A 13031-nucleotide genomic window follows, 5' to 3' on the forward strand; every position below is an offset into this window, starting at 1 on the left:
TTTGCTCTTGGGGAGGAAAGCTGGGGCCTAGGCAAGGACAGCAACTGGAAGGTGAAGGGCAGGCCTGCCTTTAAGTAGTAGTAGTGATCTGGCTTGAAGGGCCATCATGGGTCATGCCCAGGTACTGGGCCTGCTTCACGGTCAGCTTGGTCAGCTTGTGCAGGCAGGCTTCAGCCACTGCCTCATCCAGCTGGGGCTTGATATTCACCTTCTCCATAGCATTCTCATTGAGCCACTTGGCATTGATCTCCATGTCAAAGGGTCCAGTGTTATACACAGTGGCAACCTCCTTCATCTGCTCAATGTGCCGGCCAAGGATGATATTGACACAGTCTGTGGTGATATCAAAGATGTTGCCCTCTTGACAGGCCTCGTCCATGGTGGTCACTTTATAGCCCTCCATAGCAGCCTGCAGTGTGTTGAGTAGGTCGATTTTTGTGATGATGATGCAAGCCCCCAAATCCTTCAGGGCCTGGGCACAACCATTGCCACACTGCTACAGCCCACCACCACCGCTACCTTGCCAGCAGTCATGTCTGTGGCCCACTTGATGTCATTTATGCAGGACCACTGGCAGACATAGAGGTTGTCAGACTTGCTCTTGGTGATGGAGTCATTGACATTGATGATAGGCACCCTCAGGATCCCACTGGCCATCACCCTGTGGACCCAGTCATGGTCTCTCCAAAGATGCCTCAGATGACTGACAGAAGCTGTGGGTACTTGGTATAAATGAGGTTGGTTGAGGTAATCATGTGGAGGGACCTGTCTTTGAAATACAGTATCTGCTTGATGCACCACAGGTATTTGTCATCTCTTTCACCCTTCCAGGAACACACTGGAATACCAGTCTTGGCAATGGCAGCTGCCACATAATTCTAGGTGGAGAAGATATTGCAGCTGGACCACTGCATCTCAGCACTTGAGGTAATGAGGGTCTCAACGAGGACAATGGTCTCCACGGTCATTTGCAGGCAGCTGGTGATGTCAGTGCCTTTCACTGGCTTGGAGCCAAGTACAACTCCCTCATACATATCAGGCCCACCATCTCAGTCTCCACAGTGTCCAGGGCCTTGTATCCAGGCTGATGTCAGTGACTGTGTAGGGCAGTTTGTCAGACACGCTGGTGTGCTTCTGCATGGAATGATGGACACAGGAGAAGCAGGCTGGGACTCTGACATGGGGCAGGCAGTGCTGGGCAGGCCTAGCAACTTTTTATATGCTGAAAATCCATAGGTATTTCCTTTTTTGAGTCAATTGTCTGTTACTGATTTTCTCATAGGATTGTGGGTATTTTTTCCCAATCAATTTATATTTGCTCTTCTGTCCTGGGCAACATAGCAAGACCTCATCTGTCTCTCAAAAAGACAAAAAAAAAAAAAAAAGGAGCCAGGCATGATGGTGCATGCCTGTAGTCCTAGCTACTTGGGTAGGTGAAGTAAAAGGATTGCTTGAACCCAGAAGTTTGAGACAGCGGGGGCCAAGATCACATCACTGCACTCCAGCCTGAATGGTATAATGAGACCCTGTCTCAAAATTTAAAAAAAATTGAATTTTAAAAAATTAGAAGTAATTAAGTATATATATTACTGGATACTCATTATAAAAGAGAAAATTTTTTTCATTAACAACATAAAGTGAAGAGGGGCAGGATGTAAAGGGGCAGAGTTTTTACATATGAATGAAGGTAAGTTGTTAGCAGCATAACATAGAATGTTACAGTGTTTAGTTGTTTTATGTAATTGCAATGGTAACCACAAAGAAAATATCTGCAGAATATACACAAAAGGAAATAAGAAGGGAATCAAAATATGTCACTACAAAAAAGGGAAGAAGGGGGGACAAAAATCTACACAACAAACAGAAAACAGTTAACAAAATGGCAATAGTGAGTTCTTTCCTATCAGCAATTACTTTAAATGTAAATACATTAAGCACACTAATTAAAAGATATAGATTGACTATGTTTTAAAAAACAAGATCCAACTGTATGCTTTCTACAAGAGACTTACTTTACGATTAAGGACACACAGAAGCTAAAAGTAAAGGGACAGAAAAAGATTCCATGTAAATGGGATCCTAAAAGCAGGGGTGGCCATATGTAATATTAGACAAGATAGTCTTTAAGTAGAAACTGTCAGGAGGACAAGAGATATTATGTAATGATAAATGGTGCATTCACCAGGAACATATAACAACTATAAATATATGCACATCCAGTGTTAGAACTCCCAATTAAGTGAAGCATTGACAGAGGTGAAGGAAGAAATTAACAGCAACATAATAATAGCAGGAGACATAACACTCCTCTTTCATTTATGGCCAGAACAACCATACAGAAGATCAACAACAAAACAGAAGACATGAACAACAGTATAGATCTGTTGGCTCTAACTGATGTCCACTCAGCAACAGCAGAATACACATTCTTTATGTAGTCATGGAGCATTCTCCAAGATAGATCACATGTTAGGCCATAAAATAAATCTTGACAAATTTAAGGAGATTGAAATCGTATAAAATATCTTCTCCAATCACAATGAAATAAAATGAGAAATCAATAGCAGAAGGAAAACAAGAAAGTACATGATTTGTGGAAACTAAGCTGTGCCCTCTTAATGGATCAGGGAAGAACACACAAGTGAATTTAGAAAATATCTGGAAACAAATGAAAGCAAAAGTGCAAAATACCACACTTATGGAACGCAATGAAAGTAGAAGTGAGAGAGAGGTTTATGGTGGTAAACACCTACATTAAAAAAGAAGAAAGATCTCAAATCAACAACCTAACCTCATACTTCAAAAGAACCTGAAAAGAACAACAAACTAAACCCAAAGTTAACAGAAGTAAGGAAATAATAATGATAAGAGCATAGGTAAATGAATTAGAGAATAGAAATAACATAAAAAAACATCAAGGACACCAAGAGTTGTTTTTGTTTAAAAAGATTAGTGAAATTGTCTAACCTTTAGCTAGACCAACTGAGAAAATAAGAGAGAAGACTGAAACTAGTAAAATTAGAAGGCTGGTTACAGTGGCTCATACCTGTACGCCCAACACTTTGGGAGGTCCAGGTGGGAGGATCGGTTGAGACCAGGAGTTCAAGACCAGTCTGGACAATATAGCAAGGCCCTGTCTCTAAAAAAATAGAATAAAATTTAAAAAGTTAGAAGTAAATGTGAGGGCATTACAACAGTTGTCACAGAAGTAAGGGTTATGAGACTGCTGTGAAAAGGTATGCCAACACATTGTATCATGTCGAATAAATGGATAAATTCCTTGGGGAATACCACCTACAAAGACTGAATCATGAAAAATAAAGAATACGAATAAACATAATACAAGTAAAAAAATTGAAGAGCTAATCAAAACTTTCCCAGTGAAGAAAAGCCCGGGACCTGATGGCATCACAAAAGAATTCCACCAAACATTTAAAGAACAAATACCAATTCTTTTTCAACTCTTCCAGAGAATTGAAGAGGAGGGAGCAATCCCAAACTCAGCCTTTGAGGGCAGTAGTAACCTGATAACAAAACCAGAATAAAATAAAACACAAGAGGCTGGGGACGGTGGCTCATCCCTGTAATCCTAGCAGTTTGGGAGACAAAGGCAGGTGGATCTTTTTAGCCCAGGAGTTCTTGAACTGGGCAACATGGCAAAAACTCCATCTCTGCTAAAAATACAAAAAAAAAAAAAAAAATCAGCCAGGTATGATATGTACCTGTAGTTCTAGATACTCAGAAGGCTGAGGTGGGAGAATCCCCAGAGCGCAGGAAGTCGATGCTGCAGTGTGCTGAGCTGAGATTGTGCCACTGCACTGCAGCCTGGGCAACAGGAGTGAGACCGTGTCTCAGAAACAAAACAAAACACACACGCACATACAAAGAAAGAAAAGAAAGCTATGGACCAATATTTCTGATGAATATAGATGCAACAAAAAAGGTATATAAGGAACTTACCTCAATATAATAAAGGTCATATAAGACAAGCCCATACTAGCATCACATTCAATGGAGAAAGACTGAAAGCTTTTCCTCCAAGATTAAGAATAAGGCAAGGATGTGCACTCTCACCACTAATATCTAACATGGGAAGTTTGGCAAGAGCTATTTGGCAAGAGAAAGAAATATAAGACATCCAAATTGGAAAAGAAGTAAAATTATCTCTATTTGCTGGCAATATAATCTCATATTTAGAAAATTCTAAAGATTCCACAAAAATTACAATAAACACTTTCAACAAAATTGCAGGATATAAAGTCAACACATAACAATTATCTGTGTTTTTATGCACCACCAGTGACCAGGAAAGGAAATTACAAAAACACATACTATATACTATAACATAAAGGGTAAAATGCTTAAGACATGAAAGACTTGTCCACTCAAAACTACAAAACATTGTAAAGAAATAAAAAAAGACAGATAAATGGTAAGACATCTCATGCTCTGAGTTTGCATGAGATCTGGTCCTTTAAAGTATGTGGCACCACTCCCACACCTCTCTCTCTCTCTCTCTCTCTCTCTCTCTCCTCTCTCCTCTCTCCTCTCTCTCTCTCTCTCTCTTGTTCTTGCTCTCACCATGTAATGTACAAGCTCCCACTTCACCTTCTACCACAAATAAAAGCTCCCTGAGGCCTCCCCAGAAGCTGAGCAATGTTGGTGTCATGCTTGTACAACCTGCACAACCAAGAGCCGGTAAAACCTGTTTTCTTTATAAAGTACCCAGTCTTGGATATTCATTTCTCTGTAGCAATGCAAGAATGGTCTAATGCAGAATGTTGGTACTGAGGAGTAGGGCATTGCTATAAAGATATCTACAAATGTGGAACTGACTTTGGAATTGGGTAACAGGCAGAGGTTGGAGAGTTTGGAGGGCTCAGAAGAAGACAGGAAGGTAACAGCATATTTGGAAATTTGCAGCCTAGGCACGTGGCAAAGAGAGTAAAAGGTTTTTCAAGAGAGAAATTCAAGCAGGCTATGGAGCAACATCTTGCTAGAGATATTTGCATAACTAAAGGGGAGCCAAGTGCTGATATCTAAGAGAGTGGGGAAAGTCAGAGACCTTCACAGCAGCACCCCCATCACAGGCCCAAAGGCCTAGAGGGGAAGAACTGTTTCATGGGCCAGGCCCAGGGCCCCATTGCCCTGCACTGCCTTAGGACACTACTCCCCACATTCTGGCCACTCTGGCTCAAGCCTTGGCTCAAAGGACCCCAGATACTGCTCATGCCACCACTCTAAGCCTTGGTGCCTTCCACATGGTGTTAAGCCTGTAGGGTGAAAAGTGAATGAGGTGTGGCAGCCTTCACCTGTATTTCAGATGATATATGAAAATGCCTGGGTGTCCAGGCAGAAGCCTGCTGCAGGGGCAGAGCCCTCACAAAGAACCTCTTCTAGGCAGTCCCTAGGGGAAATGTGGGGTTGAGCCTACACACAGAGTCCCAAGTGGGGCACTGCCTAGTGGCAGCAACCACTGTCCTCAAGAACCCAGAGTGGTAGATCCACTGGCAGCTTGCACCCTGTGCCTGGAAAAGCTGCATGCATTCAACAACCTGTGAGATCAGCTGTTGGGGCAGAACCCTGCAAAGCCACGGGGACAGAGCTGCTCAAGGTTTTGGGAGCCCAACCCTCATATCAGCGTGCCCTGGATGTGGGACATGAAGTCAAAGGAGATTATTTTGAAGCTTTAAGATTTAGTGCTGGGTTTCTAACTTGCATAAGGCCTGTAGCCCCTTTCTTTTGGCTGTTTTCTCCCTTTTGAGATGGATATATTACCCAATGCTGGTACTCCAATTGTATATTGAAACTAAATAACTTGTTTGATTTTACAGGCTGGCTCATAGATGGACAAGACTTGCCTTGTCTCGTTTGAGATTTTGGACTTTTGAGTTAATGCTGGAACAAGTTAAGACTTTGAGAGACTATTGGGAAAACATAATTGTATTTTGCAATATTAGGAGGGCAAGAGAAGGGGGATGCAGGGATGGAATGATATAGTTTGGACATTTGTCCCCACTCAAATCTCATGTTGAAATATAATCCCTAATGTTCAAGATGCGGCTTGGCTGGAGGTGTTTGGATCGTGGGGGTGGCTCCCTCATGAATGATTTAGGCCATCCCCTTGGTGATAAGTGATCTGAGTTCTCATGAGATCTGGTCATTTAAAAGTGTGTGGCACCTCTCCCCACAATCTTGCCCGTTTTCACCATGTGACACGCAGGCTCCCACTTTGCCTTCCACCATGAATAAAAATTCCCTGAGGCCTCCCCAGAAGCCAACTGATGTCAGCACCATGCTTATACAGCCTGCAAACTATGAGCCAATTGAATCTCTTTTCTTTATAAATTACCCAGTCTCAGGTATTTCTTTATAAGCAGTGCAAGAATGGCCTAATACAAAGATGGTAAATACAACAGTGTGTGTGTTTTTAAGCCACACTAATAATAGCAATAAGAGTATTGTTTCAAAGAAGAGCAGAGAAGCTGGACATGGTGACATACACCTGTAATCCATGCTACTCAGTAGGCTGAGGCAGAAGGATTGCTTGAGACTGGGAGTTCAAGTCCTGCCTGGGCAACATAGCAAGACCCTATCTAATTTTTAAAACATAATATATAGGTAAAGAAGAGGAGAGAAATGGGAAAGTAGCTGTCAGAGAATGTTATTATTAATCAATGGATGTTTGGGATTTGCACAAGCCAAGTGTCATGATGATAGATTCAGAATAGTTAAGCCATATTTGAAAGGCCATCTTCCACTTCTTGCCTTTCCTGATATAAAGTTAAAACCCCAAGAATATACATTTTTACAAAATATTCACCCTCTAATGAGCTACTCCTTGTGAGGAGTGGTGGGAGTGTAGACAGGTATGGAATAATGACTATATTGAGGCCTCCACAGTCCTCAAAACCAGAATTCCACGTTTTTCTGACATCATAAGCCTATGTCCCCTTATAGGACTGAGAGAACATCATGGACTTTTACCACAACTTGGTTAAATTTACTTACAGGGAGCCTCTTTCTAAGAATGCAAAAACTTTGCAAGGACACCAATGATCTCACAATAATTCAAACCCTTCCATATTGTAGTCACACTTATGCTATGGAGAAATCGAGTTGCCTCTATATATGAAAATAGTTCTTATATATATTTATTAATTCAGGATCTTTTGTGGGTTAGTAGATGGAATAGAAACCCATTCCTTTTGGGGCAGTCATGAACAATTCCAGTCTCACAATTCTACTGCAAATGTGGAGAACTGTTGACACTATGAACGTGATGACGTCTTGGATCCAAAGTTTCATCTTTTAGAAACGAACCAGAGCAACAAGAGATGGGTAAAACACACTGTGTATTAGTTTCCTAGCGCTGTCATAACAAAGTACCGCAAAACAACAGATACTCATTGTCTCCAGTTCTGGGACCTAGAAGTTCAAAATCAAGGTGTAAGCAGGGCTGTGCTTCCTCTGAAACTGCAGAGATGTCCTTCCTTGCTTCTTCCCAGCTTTTGGTGATTTACTGGCAGTTTTTGGTGTGCCTTGGTTTGCAGTTGCAGAACTCCAATCTCTGCCTTAGTCATAACATGGCATTCTCCATGTGTGTCTCTGATCCCCCGTGGCTGTCTTCTTATAAGGATACCATTAAGATTGGATCAGGAGCCTAGTCTACTCCAGTATGACCCCATATTAACCAATTACATTTGCAAGGACCCTAATTCCAGATGAGGTCACATTAGGAGGTACTAAGAGTTAGGACTTCAACAGATTTTTTACTTACATGAGAATACAATTCAACCCATAAAACCAAGCAAAACTGGATACCAGATGAAAATTCTCAAATGTAAAAATAGTTAAGTAGTGTTGACAACAGGTGATGTGAATAGACTGTTGGCATAGCGGGCTGGGGTGGGATCGTAGCAGCTCCAAGAGACAGCCAACGAGGATATATGATCCGAAGTACTTACCATTGCACTGGCAGATAAGGATACTAGAGAAAAAAAATGTGAAAAAGATCAGTCAAACATGGCATCAGACAAGAAAAGTAACCAGAAAAACATGGTATAGAGAAGAGGAGAAGTACCAAATACCCAGTATCACCCATTGACCCAGAAAAAAGTAGCCCCTGCTTTGGGTTCTACACTTCAGACGGACCCGTATATCACAAGCAGACACATTTATTAAAGAACACACAGGCAGCTCTGTCACTTTTACATTTGATGCTCAGTGTCAGCGTGGCATGACTAATAATTCTAAATTTTTTGTGCATAATGCCAGGAAAATGCTTCTTCAAATCTGTTGCCCAATATCTTTAAAACAATAGGTAACTGTGCCCAACTATTATTCAGATTTATGGAGCAGTGAGGATTGGAGTGTCAGAAGTTTCAGGAAACAGAAATGACAAATTGATTAACCTGTCATATTGTTCCTCTCAACACAAAAGCAAAAAAACTTTTGCACGATAAAGTATTGTTTTCCGCTAAGTGCCGCACTGATTTTATTGCTTCTCTTTGTGTTCAAAGTGTACACATTTTGTACCCCTTTGTGGAAAGTTGGTACACTTTGAACAAAATGTTTCTTTTGTAATCCTTTAGATTATTACCTTCAATGGAACAGAAATTATGTGAAAACAATATCAACATTTGTTGATATTGTGATTGTGCTAAAATAAAGGCAAAAATAAAATTCATGACATAAATATAATTTATAAAATATATGTTTCTTTTATTTTTATGCCAACATTGCTTATCCATGAACGAATACCTAGACATATAGAGTAATAACTAGATTTAGTTATTACTTAAATTGACTGCATTTCAAGCATATAAAACCATCGCTGCATATTTTAATGCTGTTTTAAAGGTATTTTGGTTAAAAAAAGAGAGCAAAATGTATTTTATTTAATAGTTTCAAAACTTGACTTATAACCTTTAAATTTAGACAAAAGGCTGGGGGTTTCTATTTTACTCTTGCCCCAGGCCCTGCAAATGTTTGGGGCTGCCAAACATTTTACCATGAATTGAAATCAATAGACAATGAAGCAATTGTTGCTTTTGTGAAAGAACAGAATGCAATAATACAATCTAGATGGTCAGATAATTGAAGGAGATGAAATACTAAATGACAGACTGAAAGAGGAAATAAAAGAAAGACAGAAAACCATCACAGAAATGAAAATAATTTTTTTTTTTTGAGACGGAGTTTCGCTCCTGTTACCCAGGCTGGAGTGCAATGGTGCGATCTCGGCTCACCGCAACCTCCGCCTCCTGGGTTCAGGCAATTCTCCTGCCTCAGCCTCCTGAGCAGCTGGGACTACAGGCACGCGCCACCATGCCCGGCTAATTTTTTGTATTTTTAGTAGAGACGGGGTTTCACCATGTTGACCAGGATGGTCTCGATCTCTTGACCTCGTGATCCACCCGCCTCGGCCTCCCAAAGTGCTGGGATTACAGGCTTGAGCCACCGCGCCCGGCCTGAAAATAATTTTGAAAGAACAAGTGAGACCATCTTTTTTAGGTGAGGAGTCTCAGTACTTTCCCCAGGCTGGTTTCGAATATCTGGGCTCAGGCAATCCTCCCTCCTCAGCCTCCTGAGGAGCTAGGATTACAGGGCACATACCACTGTGCCCAGCTTTTCAAAAAGGTTTAAGGAATACTGTTTAAATGCACTTATCACATAATGAACATTTGAGTTGATGTCTCTTTTTAGCTATTATGAATAATGCTGCTGTGAACATTTGTATGAGTTTTTCGTGATGTGTGTTTTCATTTCTCTTGAATTGAAACCTAGGAATGGAATTTCTGGATCATAGGGTAACTCTATGTTTAACTTCTTAAGAAACTGCCGGACTATTTTTCAAAATAACTACACCATTCTATCTAGGTGTGTATGAGGGTTCCAGTTTTTCCACACCCTTACCAGTGTTCTTCTTTTTAATTCTAGCCACCCTGGCCAGTACCACACTGTCTTGAATACTGTTGCTATTTTTATGTAAATTTTGAAATCAAGGAATGTGGGTCTTCCTACTTTGTTCTTTTTCAAGGTTGTTTTGCTATTTTGGGCATCTTGCAATCCTTATCAGTTTTAGAATCAGCTTATCAGGTTTTGCAAAGAAGTTAGCTGGGATGCCGATGGAGATTTGATTGAATCTGTAGATAAGTTTGGAAAGTATTGCTATCTTAACAATGGTAAGTCTTTTGATCCATGAACATGTTATGTTTTTATAATTATTTAGATCTTCTTCAGCTTCTTTCAATGATGGTTTATAGTTTTCAGAGTATAAGTTTTGCAGTTTTTGTTACATTTATTCCTAAGTATTTTATTCTTTCTTATGCTATTTTAAAAGGAATTGTTTTCTTATATTCATTTCTGAGTTATTTATTGCAAGTATCTAGAAATAGAATTGAAAGTTATATGTTGATATTGTGTTCTGCAACCTTGCTGTACTTGTTTAATCATTTATAAGGGTTTTTTAGTGGATTCCCTACATACAAAATCATGTTATCTGTGAATAGAGATAATTTAACTTTCTTTCTAATATGGAAGACTTTTGTTTCTTTCTCTTGCCTAATTGGCCTGGTTAGGACCTCCAATACAGTGTTGGATAGAAATGGCAAGTCCATCTTCAACTTCTAGTTTGTTGAGTATTTTCATCATGAAAGGAGGCTGGATGTTTTCTCAGATATTTTTGCTGCATCTGTTCAGATAATCATGTGATTTTTTTTTTTTTTTTTTTTTGAGAGAGTCTCACTCCATCACCAGGCGCCAGGCTGAAGTGCAGTGGGGTGACCTCAGCTCACTGCAACCTCCACCTCCTGGGTTCAAGCAATTCTCCTGCCTTAGCCTCCCGAGTAGCTGGGACTACAGGCGCGCGCCACCATGCCCAGCAAATATTTTTGTATTTTTAGTAGAGACGGGGTTTCACCGTGTTGGCCAGGATGGTCTCGATCTCTTGACTTCGTGATCCGCCCCCCTCAGCCTCCCAAAGTGCTGGGATTAGAAGCGTGAGCCACCGCACCCAGCCTCATGTGATTTTTTTTGATGTGTCATATTACATAAATTGATGTTCAGATGTTAAACCAACCTTGCACTTGTGGGATGAATCCCACCAGATCATGGTCTATAATTCTTTTTATATGTTGCTGCGTTCAGTTTGCTGGTATTTTGTTGAAGGCTTTTGCATCCATCTTTGGAAGATTTCTTGATCTGCACTTTCTTTTCTTGTGATGTCTTTGTTTTGTTTTCATATCAGGGTAATATTGGCCTTATAAGCTGTGTTGGGAACTATTTCCTTGTTTTCTTTTCTTTGGAAGAGTTTGTGAAGAATTGTTATTAATTTTTTTATTCATTCACATTTAGTGTTATTATTGATGTAGTTGGATTTATATATGCCATTTTGCTTTTTGTTTTCTATGTCTCATATCTTTTTTTATTTTGCTATTTCTTCCTTACTGCTTTCTTTCGCCTTTGGTGAATATTTTTAATGAAACATTTTAATTTTCTTAATGATTTTTGTCTATTTTTTTAATGCACACTTTTAAAAATTATATTAAAATCAGGCAATGGTCTGACAATAAAAAGGCTGCTTATGAAATACTGTTAGGTTAAACTTCACTTACAGGATGTTAAATCCTCAGAACCAAGGTTTTCCCCTGGAAAAAAATCGATGGAAACATCGATTGCTTTTCAGACTTGACAGTTGCTGCTTCAAAAGGTGATTTTACATAAATACTAAATTAAAAAAAAAAAAAAAAACTTTAGTACACAATGAATTGCTTTTATTTTGGTATGCATCCACATTTCAGCATTTAGTGGTCCTGAACAGAAAGTAGAAAGACGCAGCAATTTGCCAGGAGGTCAAGCCCGCCAATTTTGGGGATCTGCTGTGCACACTGGGTTCTTTCTTAACCCCTGCTGAGGATCTTGAGGAGCAGCAGCACCAAAACCAAGGCATGCACCGGATTCAAGGTTTTTTTTTTCCAGTTGTCAGATTCCAAACTAGACCCCAATGGATTGCAAGGATGGCCAAATGAAAGCCCTGTTTAAAACGTCTTCAGTTTTAAAAGCAAAAGCAATTACAGGAAAGTAAAGCAATTCAGAGGGATCATGTGTGCTTACAAGTGTCTTCATGTGGTCTTTCTCCAAGTTCAACCACCCAGGACTCTGAGAGCTGGCAGGTCTGAGTAACCCTGGTGACTATTCTTTTCACCTTATCAAAACCTGAGCTAAAAACAACACATCAGCTGATGACAAATGAGGGTGGCAGGGCTGAGGACCCAATAGTCATTTCCCAGGCTGGTGGAGAGTGAAAAAGTATGGTTCTGAAACTAAACAAGGGAGGTCAGAGACTCTTTTCAACCTTACCCCATGGCTTCTGGCCAAAGCAACGAAGTGTCATGGAAGGTGTTGGGTGGCGATGGTGCAAAAAGGAACTTCAGGAGGAGGGAAGAAAAAGCAGCACCCCTCGATAAAGGTTGGGGAGAGAAGATATGGGGAAAGCTTTGAATTCCTCACCGAAGGCCAATCTCAGAGGGGAGCAGAGGGGTTACAATCTATGCTTTGGCCAAGGGCAAGAGTGGAGGAGCGTGGGGACGGGATGATGGCTTGGAAGGGGCATCATTTAAGACTTAAAGAAACCAGGGGTGCAGGCAAAGCACCCCACACACCCAGCAGTAGTCCCACAGGCTGCGACCTGAAACCTTCACATCTGCTCTAACAAGCCTTCCAGGCTAGAGGGCTGTTGTTGCAGGGAGGGTGGGAGGCAGGAGGGTAAGGGGAGAAGGCAGAGACCCCAGGCCGTGTAATCAGCAGCAAGGTGATTGTGTGATGTGTCTTTTCACAGTTGAGTTAGATGTGCCCCACCAGTTATGATGGGAATCAATTTAAATAGACTTTCTTGATCCCAGAAGTTCAACTATGTGGACAGCGGTTACACTTGACAGGATGATTTGTTATAGCACAACTTATATATTTCAAATGGGCAAAAAATAAGTATCATTTATAGTATCTTAAGATAAATTTCCTTTGAATGG

The 13031-nt window shown here is 40.6% G+C and overlaps 1 pseudogene; it reads right to left on the minus strand.

Annotated features, from left to right (window-relative positions):
* Window positions 1–1358, minus strand: LOC116556911 (annotated as a pseudogene).
* Between the last annotated feature and the right edge of the window lie 11673 nt (window positions 1359–13031).

The sequence above is a fragment of the Sapajus apella genome, unplaced genomic scaffold (assembly GCF_009761245.1).
Source record: "Sapajus apella isolate SASKATOON/1434 unplaced genomic scaffold, GSC_monkey_1.0 scaffold2, whole genome shotgun sequence".
Taxonomy (NCBI): Eukaryota; Metazoa; Chordata; class Mammalia; order Primates; family Cebidae; genus Sapajus; species Sapajus apella.